Source organism: Lolium perenne, chromosome 5 (assembly GCF_019359855.2).
Source record: "Lolium perenne isolate Kyuss_39 chromosome 5, Kyuss_2.0, whole genome shotgun sequence".
In the NCBI taxonomy this organism is placed as follows: Eukaryota; Viridiplantae; Streptophyta; class Magnoliopsida; order Poales; family Poaceae; genus Lolium; species Lolium perenne.
In genome coordinates this window covers 179,159,385-179,169,883 of record NC_067248.2, presented here as the reverse complement: position 1 = coordinate 179,169,883, position 10,499 = coordinate 179,159,385, and the positions used below count along the sequence as shown (strand labels likewise).

The following is a 10,499-nucleotide window of genomic DNA, read 5'->3' as shown; positions in this document are numbered from 1 at the left end:
AGCTGTTCGACTGAAGCAAATTCTCCCGGATGTTATTGCTCCTACGCAAAGTGCCTTTGTCCCCGGACGTCTCATTACAGATAATGTGCTAGTGGCTTATGAATGTGTCCATTCCATCAAAAACAAGCGAGCTGGTAATAATGGAACATGCGCTGTCAAGCTTGATATGCATAAGGCATATGACCGTGTGGAGTGGATTTTTCTCGAAGGTATGATGAGAAGGCTTGGTTTCTCTGAAAGATGGATTTCTATGATGATGGCCTGTGTCAGTTCTGTTAGATATCAGGTGCGCTTCAACTCTGAGGAAACTGACACGTTTATTCCTACTAGGGGTCTCCGTCAGGGGGACCCGCTCTCTCCTTATTTGTTTCTGTTGTGTGCGGAGGGTTTATCTAGCTTGTTATTGCATGAAGAAGAAGTTGGTGGCATCGATGGGGTTAGGGTGTGCAGAAATGCACCATCAGTATCACACCTGTTATTCGCTGATGATTCCCTTATTCTCATAAAGGCTGATATGACTAATGCAACTTCCCTGCAAAATGTCCTAGATACCTACTGTGCAAATTCAGGCCAAATGGTGAGCTTGGCGAAATCGAGTATTTTCTTTTCTCCTAACACAAATGCTTTGTTGAGATCAGAAATTTGCACCATGTTACATATTGATACGGAAGCTCTCTCGGATAAATACCTGGGTCTTCCAGCTTTAGTTGGAGCTGATAGGAGTGATTGCTTCAAACATTTTATTGAAAGAATTATTCAGAGGATTAATGGGTGGAAGGAAAAACTACTATCTTTGGGTGGTAAGGAAATTCTCCTGAAGGCTGTGGCGCAAGCGATTCCTGTATATGCTATGTCTGTGTTCCAGCTCCCTAAGGGGATTTGCAAGGGAATGATGGATGCTATCTCCCAGTTCTGGTGGGGTGATGATGAAAATTCAAAGAAGATGCACTGGATGGCTTGGTGGAAACTCTGTTACCCAAAAAAGGAGGGAGGTATGGGCTTCAGAGATTTCCAGTCTTTTAATCTTGCTATGCTGGCTAAGCAGGGATGGAGATTGATCAATGACCCTGAATCTTTATGTGCCCGTGTTCTTGGTGCCAAGTACTACCCGAGTGGAGATATTCTAAAGGCGGGGCCAAAGGCAGGATCATCATTTACCTGGCAAAGTATTCTAGCTGGCCTAACCACTTTTAAGCGTGGGTATATTTGGCGAGTTGGAAACGGTGAAAAAATTAAAATTTGGGAAGATCCGTGGATTCCATCAAGTGCTAATAGAAGAATTTTGACCCCTAGAGGGGGCGCCATATATACGCGGGTGAGTGAGCTTCTGTGTCCTATCACGGGCCAATGGGATGAAACTCTGTTGAATGGTTTATTCAATCCAATTGATGTTACAAGAATCTTGCAAATACCGATCAGCACACAAGGTTTTGAGGACTTCATTAGTTGGCATTTTACCAAACATGGCCAGTATACCGTCCGGTCGGGCTATCACCTCCAGTGGCGGCATCAATTTGGTCCGTCCACTGGTCAATTGGCGATCCCTAGCGTCTCGGCCCTGAACCCAGTATGGAAGACACTTTGGCAGTTGAAAATCCCAGCAAAGGTGAAATTTTTTGCTTGGCGAGCTCTCCATGGGATAATTCCTCTCAAAGCAATTCTTGCTAATAGGCACATTGGCACATCGGGTTCTGTCCTGGTCTGTAATTTGGATGCAGAGGATATCAGACATCTTCTTTTCACTTGCCCGGCCGCGACGATTGTGTGGCAAAATCTGGGTCTATCTCAAATCATTGATGATGCATTACTTGAGGACCGAGCGGGATCAGCGGTCCTTGAAAATATTTTAAACAAACAGAATAATGATCTGGAGGGTTTTACGTTGTTTGGTGTGAAAGAAGTGGTAATGGTGGCATGCTGGTATCTTTGGTGGCTTCGACGACAGCGGACACATGATGAACCTACACCTCCTGTTTATAAATGCAAAATGTCTATTCTTGCTATGACGGCCAATGCTGCAAAAGTTGGCGCTAACAAAGCCCAGGTTATTACTGTAAAGTGGTCGAAACCTGAGGTGAGACAGGTCAAAGTAAATGTCGATGCTTCTTTTTATGCTGACTCATGCACAGGAGCTATTGGTGCAGTTATCAGAGATGTTAAAGGCGATTTTATAGCTGCATCGACAAATTATATTCCTCACGTCGCCTCTGCTATGGTGGCGGAAGCATTGGCAATGAAGGAAGGGATCGGCCTTGCCCATCGCATGGGATGTTCAAGAGTAGTGGCTGAATCGGATTCCCTAGAAGTGATCCAAGCTTGTAATGGTGAGCAAAGGTGGTGGAATGAAGCGTCGGCGATCTTTGCCGACTGTGTTGATGCTGCTATCAACCTTGATTCTATTAGCTTTACTCATTGCCCTAGAGAATCTAATGAGGTTGCGCATTCACTAGCTAGGTTTTGTTTTGATGTTAAATCTGATTGTACTTGGGTCGATGAACCCCCTAGCTTCCTCCTACAACCTCTGTTAGATGATGTAACGATACTTTGATTGTGGCAGCAGGTTTCAGACGCACTCTTTTCCTTCCAGGGTACCTAAGGGGACTGGAAGGTTTTTAATGAGGCGGCCTGCTGTTTGCTTAATGAAATGGTTTAAGTTCAAAAAAAAGGACTTATGATTAGTTAGGAATCTTTAAATTTGGCTAGAGTCCTTCCTATCTTTACAAATATCTTTACTATTACATGTGAGTCCTACGTCGTCAAAAAAGTTTGATGTCAAAGATTGGAGACATGCGAGTCCCGCTGCCGGATGCCTCGGAGTCGTGCTTCTTCTTTCCCATGGTTGCGGTGGCGCGCGGCGGTGAGGCCGTGAGGGGTGGGAGTGAAGGTGTCGCTGGTGTGGGCAATGGCAGGGATAATGCCGGTCTACTTTTAAGGACGGGGCGCGCGGGACACAATGTCATTGATGGCGGTGCAGAAATCCAGCCGCCGCCAGCCAGTGCGCGTGCAGAAGAAGCAACTGCGATATTGATGATGAAGGCCGCAGCACAGACGCAGAAGCGATGCCGCGGAAGCGATGACCGCCGAAGTGATGCGCTCAATATAGCCCTATGGCTCGCTGCTAGGTGAGCCCAGTAGAAAAACGATCGATCATTTTGGGCGTCCGTGCAGCGTCCGCCGCGACGCATCCCAGACGTAAATATACGCCGTGTTTGCGTCGCCATGAATGGCCTGATCAATATGCGTCGGGTCACTAGACCTTATCCCAGACATATTTTTGGCCCGTGGGCTACAAGCAGATTGTGCGATGGACCGATGGTTGACTGATTGAAACATGTGTGTTCCCTATCTTGGACGAACAGGTTAGATGCTATGTGTTATATAGTTTTATACAGGAGAATGAATGGGCGGAATTGGTCATGGTGATGTTTGTCAAGGGCTAGATTGCATGATGCAAGGCGATGGAGGACGTCGAGCTAATGCAAGTGTTCAATACTTAGTTCAAGACTTGGAGATACCCATAATATGTTTTCTGTGCAAAAATCAAGATGTTAAACTGACATATCTCCACTTGTCAAAGTGAACATGATTGAGGGGTTATTTGGCCACTCCTTTGCCAAATTATCAGAGGCCAAGTTTTTTCCATGAACGTTTATACAGGGTGCTTATGTTTGAATAAACTCATGTACGGCACTCAAATGATCTTGTGATTGACTAAACTGATTTATGGTCCTAAGATGAAATAGTCCGCATCTCATTTCTAGCTCTTCTTTATTTCCTCAATGAACTTGTAACTGATATGGGATGCCAATTCATGCTGTAAAGGTGCCCGTTGTTGTTGTTTGCGAAGAGTTGACATTTGGGTGACCTTTTTTTTTGGTCAACAGAGCGTAGAACATGTTGTCGGTTGCAAGTCTCTACTATTTAAAAAGAAGGAATATGTTCCCCCTTCTCCCCTATTTTCGTCGTCCTTCTGGTTGTTCGCCGTTCTTTTTTATCCCCTCCCGCATCGCTTGCATCCAAAATCCAAATGGGCCAAGCCCAACGGATCCAGTAAGGAGTCCACCCCGCCCCACTCCATCCCAACCCCCCGACTCCCTTGCCCCCGCCGCCGATGCAGGGAACGCCCGGCTTCTCAGCCATCATCGCGACATCAACCTCTCCCATGATGACGGAGCGATAACCATGAACCGGGCGCTGGACGTGGAGTGCAGTTGTCGGCTGGATCCTGCTGCTCACCACATCCCCGCTTGAGATCTCGGTGCCCCTAGGTGGTCGTCGCCAAGGACAAGGTGGATGCTATGCGAAGATGGCCATTGGCCTCCACCCCCGCAGCTCATCGACAAGGCCAATGCGAGGGGGCGCTCGGCTTCTTCCTCACCTCCCAGTTCGCAGACTCCCAGGTCTGCCTCTTCGTCACTGGCTCAATTGGCCTGTCATTTCCCCCCAAAATATTTGAGCTTTTTTTTGGTGGAGGTTATGTACGTTTAGCTACTTCCAAGATTTGTAAACTCTATGGACGTTTGTGATGAAATTAGGTCTGGGTATATTGGGGTATACTCCTTCTTAGACTGATTTTGTTATATCTGGATAGTGCTTTCATACTACACCACATAAGAAGGTGGATTCGTTAGGGCATTTGTTGCTGGATGTTTTGAAATCCCATAGCAAACTGTCTTATGTACGGATATCATAGTTTACACAAGCTATTTGTTGCATTTCCTTTCCCTGACTCGCACATACTCGTGTGCTGTTCATATGTCATTTTTTTGAAATTATGCATATTCATCGTGTTCGAACGAGCAGTTGAAACAACAGGCACACCATCTACTCTGGTAGCAAGAGTAACTTATCTTAGTGCATATCAAGGGTAGATCCAACCATCCTACTCCATTAGCAACCAGTGTCCTCAACCCTATACTAGGCTGAATCTTTAACAATAGGTCCGTAGCAACCAGTGTCCCTGTTCATGACTCTCTTTCATCAGTATCTACACAACTAACCTCCATATGGAGTAAAAAAATTAAGCTCCGTAGTTGGTGGTTACTCCCAATGTTTAGCTGATTCAGTACTTTCTATGCAACGATGGATGTGTTTACTGATTTCTTATTCAGTGTTGCTTAGAGAAATGCATACTCCTTGGATCATGTTAGATCCTGATTGTAAGAGTATTAAATGGTTTAGTATGTTTTGATAATAAGATGGACAATGTCTCCACTTTTTTATTGGTTTGACGTAATAATCGAAAACAAAAGTGAAACAAAGAATGATCATATAATTTCTGCCATTTCCTGTCACTGAATTTACTGTATGTGTGAAGTATGATTAAATCTTGTGTAAAATTGGTTTGACTGTTGTTGTGCTGGTTCAGAAATTCAGTAGGTTCCTTGTTTGCTTATACGTGAGTCTGATGCGTGGTGAGAAAGGAATAGAAACTTATGGATCATATAAGCATATGGTCATTTACAGTTATCTAGCATTTGCATTCTACTGAATCATTTGTTCCCAATAAATGGCTTGTCCTTTGTTGATATCGACAGTTTGACTTTAGCTGACAGTGAACATATATTGTTTTCGCACTATTGAGTTGGTATCTGATACTGTGAATCATGTATAGCGTGAAGCCTCTACATCATGAGAATCAAGTGCTAAATATGCATGTTACGGTCACATGTTAGATTGCTAAATATGCTATCAACACCTCATGTATCATGTTATACAGATTGCCTTTATGACCTGAGTTATATGCATTTCCATTTGGAGTATCATGAGAATCATGTGTTGTCATTTTTCAATTTGCTGTGTTTCTTTTCCCCTGTCTCACACAAACTTGGTGCAGGAGGCTTGGCGTAGAGCACTCACTGCGGTCGTCCGGAAGCCTCGGAGTGGTCGGAGGTGAGCCAGAGCAGGAAGAAGACTACGTCCTTCCTTGGCCGAGCGGGTGACGGCGAGTGATCTGCGGAGGCCTTCGTCGGACTCCTGCGCGTGGTTGCGGACTGCGGCGTCGAGAGGGCAGACGTGTTGGATCAGGAGCTGATCACGGGACGGCGAGGGAGCTGCGGAGGCCTCCATTGAGCTCGAGCGCGGTGCCTCTCTCGAACTCCTGCATGTCGTTGCGGACGGCGGTGGCGCAGCGGTGCTGGCGAGAGGGCAGGCTCGTTGGATCAGGAGATGATCGCGGGACGGCGAGTCAAGGCCTAGATCTAAAGCAGTGCGAGCCGCTGCTGGAGGTGGAGGTGAATGTGCTCTGCCTCATGGCCATGGAGATCCTCGTTGAGGAGAGAAATGTCCACCGCATCGAACCCCGTCCCGTCAAGGTACGTGTTATCCTTCACCTCCACCACATCGACAATAGTTCTTCTCGCAGATAAATATATCATTAATGATTTTTATCGCATTCCTCAGTTGACGCCGGTTATTCGAACCAGCAACATGATTAGCCTGGGGCAGCACCATCATTGGAAACCCACTACATGGTTACTCCATTCCGTGGTTTGACCCTTCAAGGTATATCTTATTGATTGATGGATTTATTACTTGTGCATTATATGCTTCTGAATTTTTTTCTAGAACCAACTCATTGCCCTCTTCATTTTCTCTAGAAGAATCAATATGCCACTCCGAATTCAGTATATTTTGCCACTACGTTTTAAATAATTGGAATTTTACATGCTTATAATACAAGAGATGGATCTACTTAAATACCGTGATTGCATTATGTTTTGCCAAGACCTTCCAATGTTAATGTGTGCATTATGTTTCCTAACTTATATGGAAGGCATGAACGGGATCCGGGGATGATGCCTTGTTCACCGGTTGTTGGCCTGTAGTAGCTCTCTTTCCTGATTTAATCATATTGCAATTTCCAGGTGGTGAAGCCCAAACTGAATACCGCTCCGTACATGAAGAAGGGCCTCATGATGAGATTTAGGAAGATGGCGCAATAACGCATGCTGAGTTGGAAAAATAAGGGTAACAATGCAGTCCATTTAAAGTTGGAAGAAGATCATCCATAGTTGAAGAACATGACAGAGAACAGAGGAGTTTCATTCTCTGAATAAGGGAAATCAAAATGGTAGGATAATTCTCTTTTCATAGCTCTAGATGTATTGAACCTTGGGGAGGGAGAAGACACATGCTCTCACTTTATAATGCAAGCCTTTTACAGATAGAATTATCCAGAAAAAACTTCTCGACGCAAAGCAATTATGGGGAAGGGATTTTTTATTTTGGTTAACGTGTCCCTAATCTAGCTGATAGCATTTCACGGCAAAAGGGGTTATAAGTATAATTTTTTTCTAAAGCGTGCAGTGAGAAAATACATATATTTTTCTGAAGTGCTACCAAATGGCCTCCCTTGAATAGCAAGACTAGGATTTATCTTTTTTGGTGAGATCAGTGTCAGGTAACAGTTTTATTTTCCTATATTTCAATGTTCAATGTGCTCAGGCTTTCTAACATACTGCATTCTTGTGTTCCGAGTTAACAAATTTAAGTGTTTTGTATTTTACAGAGATTCGAGGATTTGAGAAATAAACCATATATGGTTTTGTGCTTGCAGTGATTTTGGCACCTGGGTTCACTTTGCATGGAGGAACAGAATCAGATCCCTGGTGTATAACTGGTGGTAAAATTTGCTCTGTCTATATCAAGGATAAGCCAGTTGCACTCAAGAACTAGGTTTAGTCTTTCTTGGGATTTCTGAAATTTGAAGTTAGTGGTTTTGAAATATATGCTATTTCTAAACCATTGTACAAATATATTGCAAAATATATGCTATTCTGCTTGTACTGTAATTTGTTACTGAATTTTTCATTGTAGTGAACTCTCTTGCTACTTATATTCCACATAAATGAGGGCTTACAATTTCAATAGAACAAGGGAAGGAGAAGGGGTTTAGTTAGGAAAGAGAAAAGGAGGGAAGAAAGATATGGAAACACCAAGATAAAGAAGTTAGTTTTGCATTAGCTGATATTCCCATTCCAGTGTGCATTGTCGGGGCCATGGATATGTGTTCATGGATTTATATCCTGTTTAATATGGAGAAGCAAAACCATTTGAGACAGTGGTGCTCGATACCTAGATTATACTGCACCCTGAAATAGAGAAACTTGTGAGGTCTCGTCGGTTGAGTTGACTAGCACCTACATACCTTCATAATGTTTGAACTCACACGGAAAACTTCATGTCAAAAGAAACATATTGTTCCTTGTGCACTATTAGAAATCCCCAACATGATCATTGTGTTCTCTCTTGTTTGAATAATTGCTCTTCTTCAGTGTAGAAGCAACTGCCTGTATATTCTTTCATCTATAATAGTTTCCTGATTCATTGATTTAGTTCAACAAGTACTGTGTCTTATATTTCCCTTGCTCAGGTGGCGTGCTTATCATGACCGTATTTCCGGTTGGCCTTCATTCGGAGTGGATGGCACTAGAAGTCCTGGATCAATATTCTCAAATTTTATTCTCCCATTTATATGTCACTTGCCTCAGTGACACTTAGCTTAATGTTTCTTTGCTGCAACGGTCCAATCAAACAACCATCGTTTTTTCCAGCTCTTGTCGCCTCTAAAGAAATTACATCGCTTGTTCCTGCGACAACGTCTGGTTAATGCAAAAAAGGAAGAAAAAATGATGGTTCATGCTAATACATGGACCAAGTTTTTCACGGTGGAGCTTGTGGAGATGTATTCAAGATCTCTGCACTACCGTAAGGATAAAGCTAGACATTCTTTTGTGAAAATTTGTGAGAACTGTCTGAAGAAGCATCACAAAGGTGTTGCTGAAGAAAGTGTAACATGTTAGTTTCAAGTGGAGAAAATGTGGCGTACCATGTATTGCTTTGTTCATGGTAAATAATTGTCCAGTTCTGGATTTAGGATTGTGGAGGTGATTCTGAGATTCAGAATTCACAAAAAGATAGGATCTTGATTTTGTTCGTTTAAAACATAATTGCTTTGGTTACCTACCAGTCCAATATTTCTTGTAATCTTGTAGGTGTGCTGCGTCATTTTCAGAATTGCTTTGGTTACCTACCACCAATAGTATAACATGCTTCATTTCTGATGGTTGTTGTGATGCAATATTGTGTTTCATACCATCAGTTACTAAATGAGATGCCGATATTTTCTTAGATTGTGGGCGGCTGTGTTGTAAGTACACACATTTTCTTGTTTATAAATTATAAACAAATAGTACATTATGATGAGTGTCTCGAGTGTAGCACCGCTCTCTTCAGTGTCTTTTGCGTTGGTCGATGTCTTTGCTGCTATCTTCAGTTGTTTTCTTGAAAGTAGTAGCATGGATGTTTTGAGATGCAAATATGAAATGAACTATGGAAACTGCAAAATTCTTATAAAGAGTAAGTGTGTTCTCCCAACCTGATTGAAGTGGCGAAGTCATATTTTCTTATAATCCCTGCCATTATTGAAGAGCATGTTAGTGTGGCAGGTGAAGTAGTTGGCGAGCATGATCAAGCTATAGAGATTGTTGAAAGAGGCATATAGAAGGTGTATGGTAGCACTTTGATAGTGTTTTTGAAACTCAAGGTGAATAGGAGGTGTCGAGCAATTGAAGGAATTCCTGGAGGATCTAGAGATAGTTTCATGCAGCGGCGTAAGAAGATTTTGTTATAAACGAATGTTTTTCTGTTGGTCTCAAGGCTTGTGATAACCAATGATTTTAAATTATCTTCTATAGATTTCTTTGATGATTATAATTTATGATATCTCTAATTTCTTTGTTTTTTTTCATAAGTGCATTAAGAACTATATATGTGCATTGGGCAAATAAAATTTGAGGATCCGTAGCAACACACGGGCATTTTAACTAGTTAAAGAAAAGATCGCTGAGAAACCAACAGTGCTACACTTACAGGCTGGTTTTTTACCGGATCTAAATTATGGGAAGACGTGGAGATCATGGGGGGATTTTAGTTCCTAAACTCACGGAAGGGAGAAAATATGCACCAACAGAATTGCATCACCTCATCAGTAAAATTTTCCCGCAGCAGAGTTCCCGTAAGTTATTCCTGAGAAACAATCGTGAAAAAAATTTAAGAGTTGTCCTTTCTTTTTGCGGGAAGATTGATGAATTAGCTCTATTACGTCCCAAAATTGGCTAACAATATAGATATAATATTTTCTATTATTTTTTTCCTTTGTACGGTATATAATTTTTTTTCCGATCATGTACTATAAGCCCATGAAAGCTGATGAGAGAAGTAAACTCATTGCATGTCGATTTTTTTTATATATTTTTCCCGTAGCAACGCACGGGCATTCAATTAGTTAATGTAAACTATGACTTTATAAATGGGAAAAAAATTATGCGTCGTTTCGTTGGAGCTAACCCCGCCGCAAACGGACGCGCGGACGATTTCGACCATTTCGACCGACGCAAACGAACGCGACGCGTCCGTTTAGGCGTCCGAAATGCATGGCTCCGCCCTAAGCTCTTTTCCCCGACGCGCCCGGACAACGAACCTGCCGACACCATCAT

The 10,499-nt window shown here is 42.8% G+C and overlaps 1 long non-coding RNA gene across 3 annotated transcripts; it reads left to right on the top strand.

The window, feature by feature from the left end:
* Window positions 1-4,056: 4,056 nt before the first annotated feature.
* LOC127300785 (uncharacterized) lies at window positions 4,057-8,232 on the top strand. 3 transcript variants are annotated; one of them, XR_007851539.2, is made up of 5 exons: window positions 4,057-4,400; window positions 5,837-6,314; window positions 6,403-6,504; window positions 6,867-7,402; window positions 7,511-8,232. It is a non-coding gene; the product is annotated as an uncharacterized lncRNA (long non-coding RNA). The 3 variants fall into 3 exon arrangements; XR_007851540.2 differs by having other exon boundaries at window positions 4,059-4,400; window positions 6,867-7,072; window positions 7,302-8,232; XR_007851538.2 differs by having other exon boundaries at window positions 4,063-4,400; window positions 6,867-8,232.
* Window positions 8,233-10,499: the final 2,267 nt, after the last annotated feature.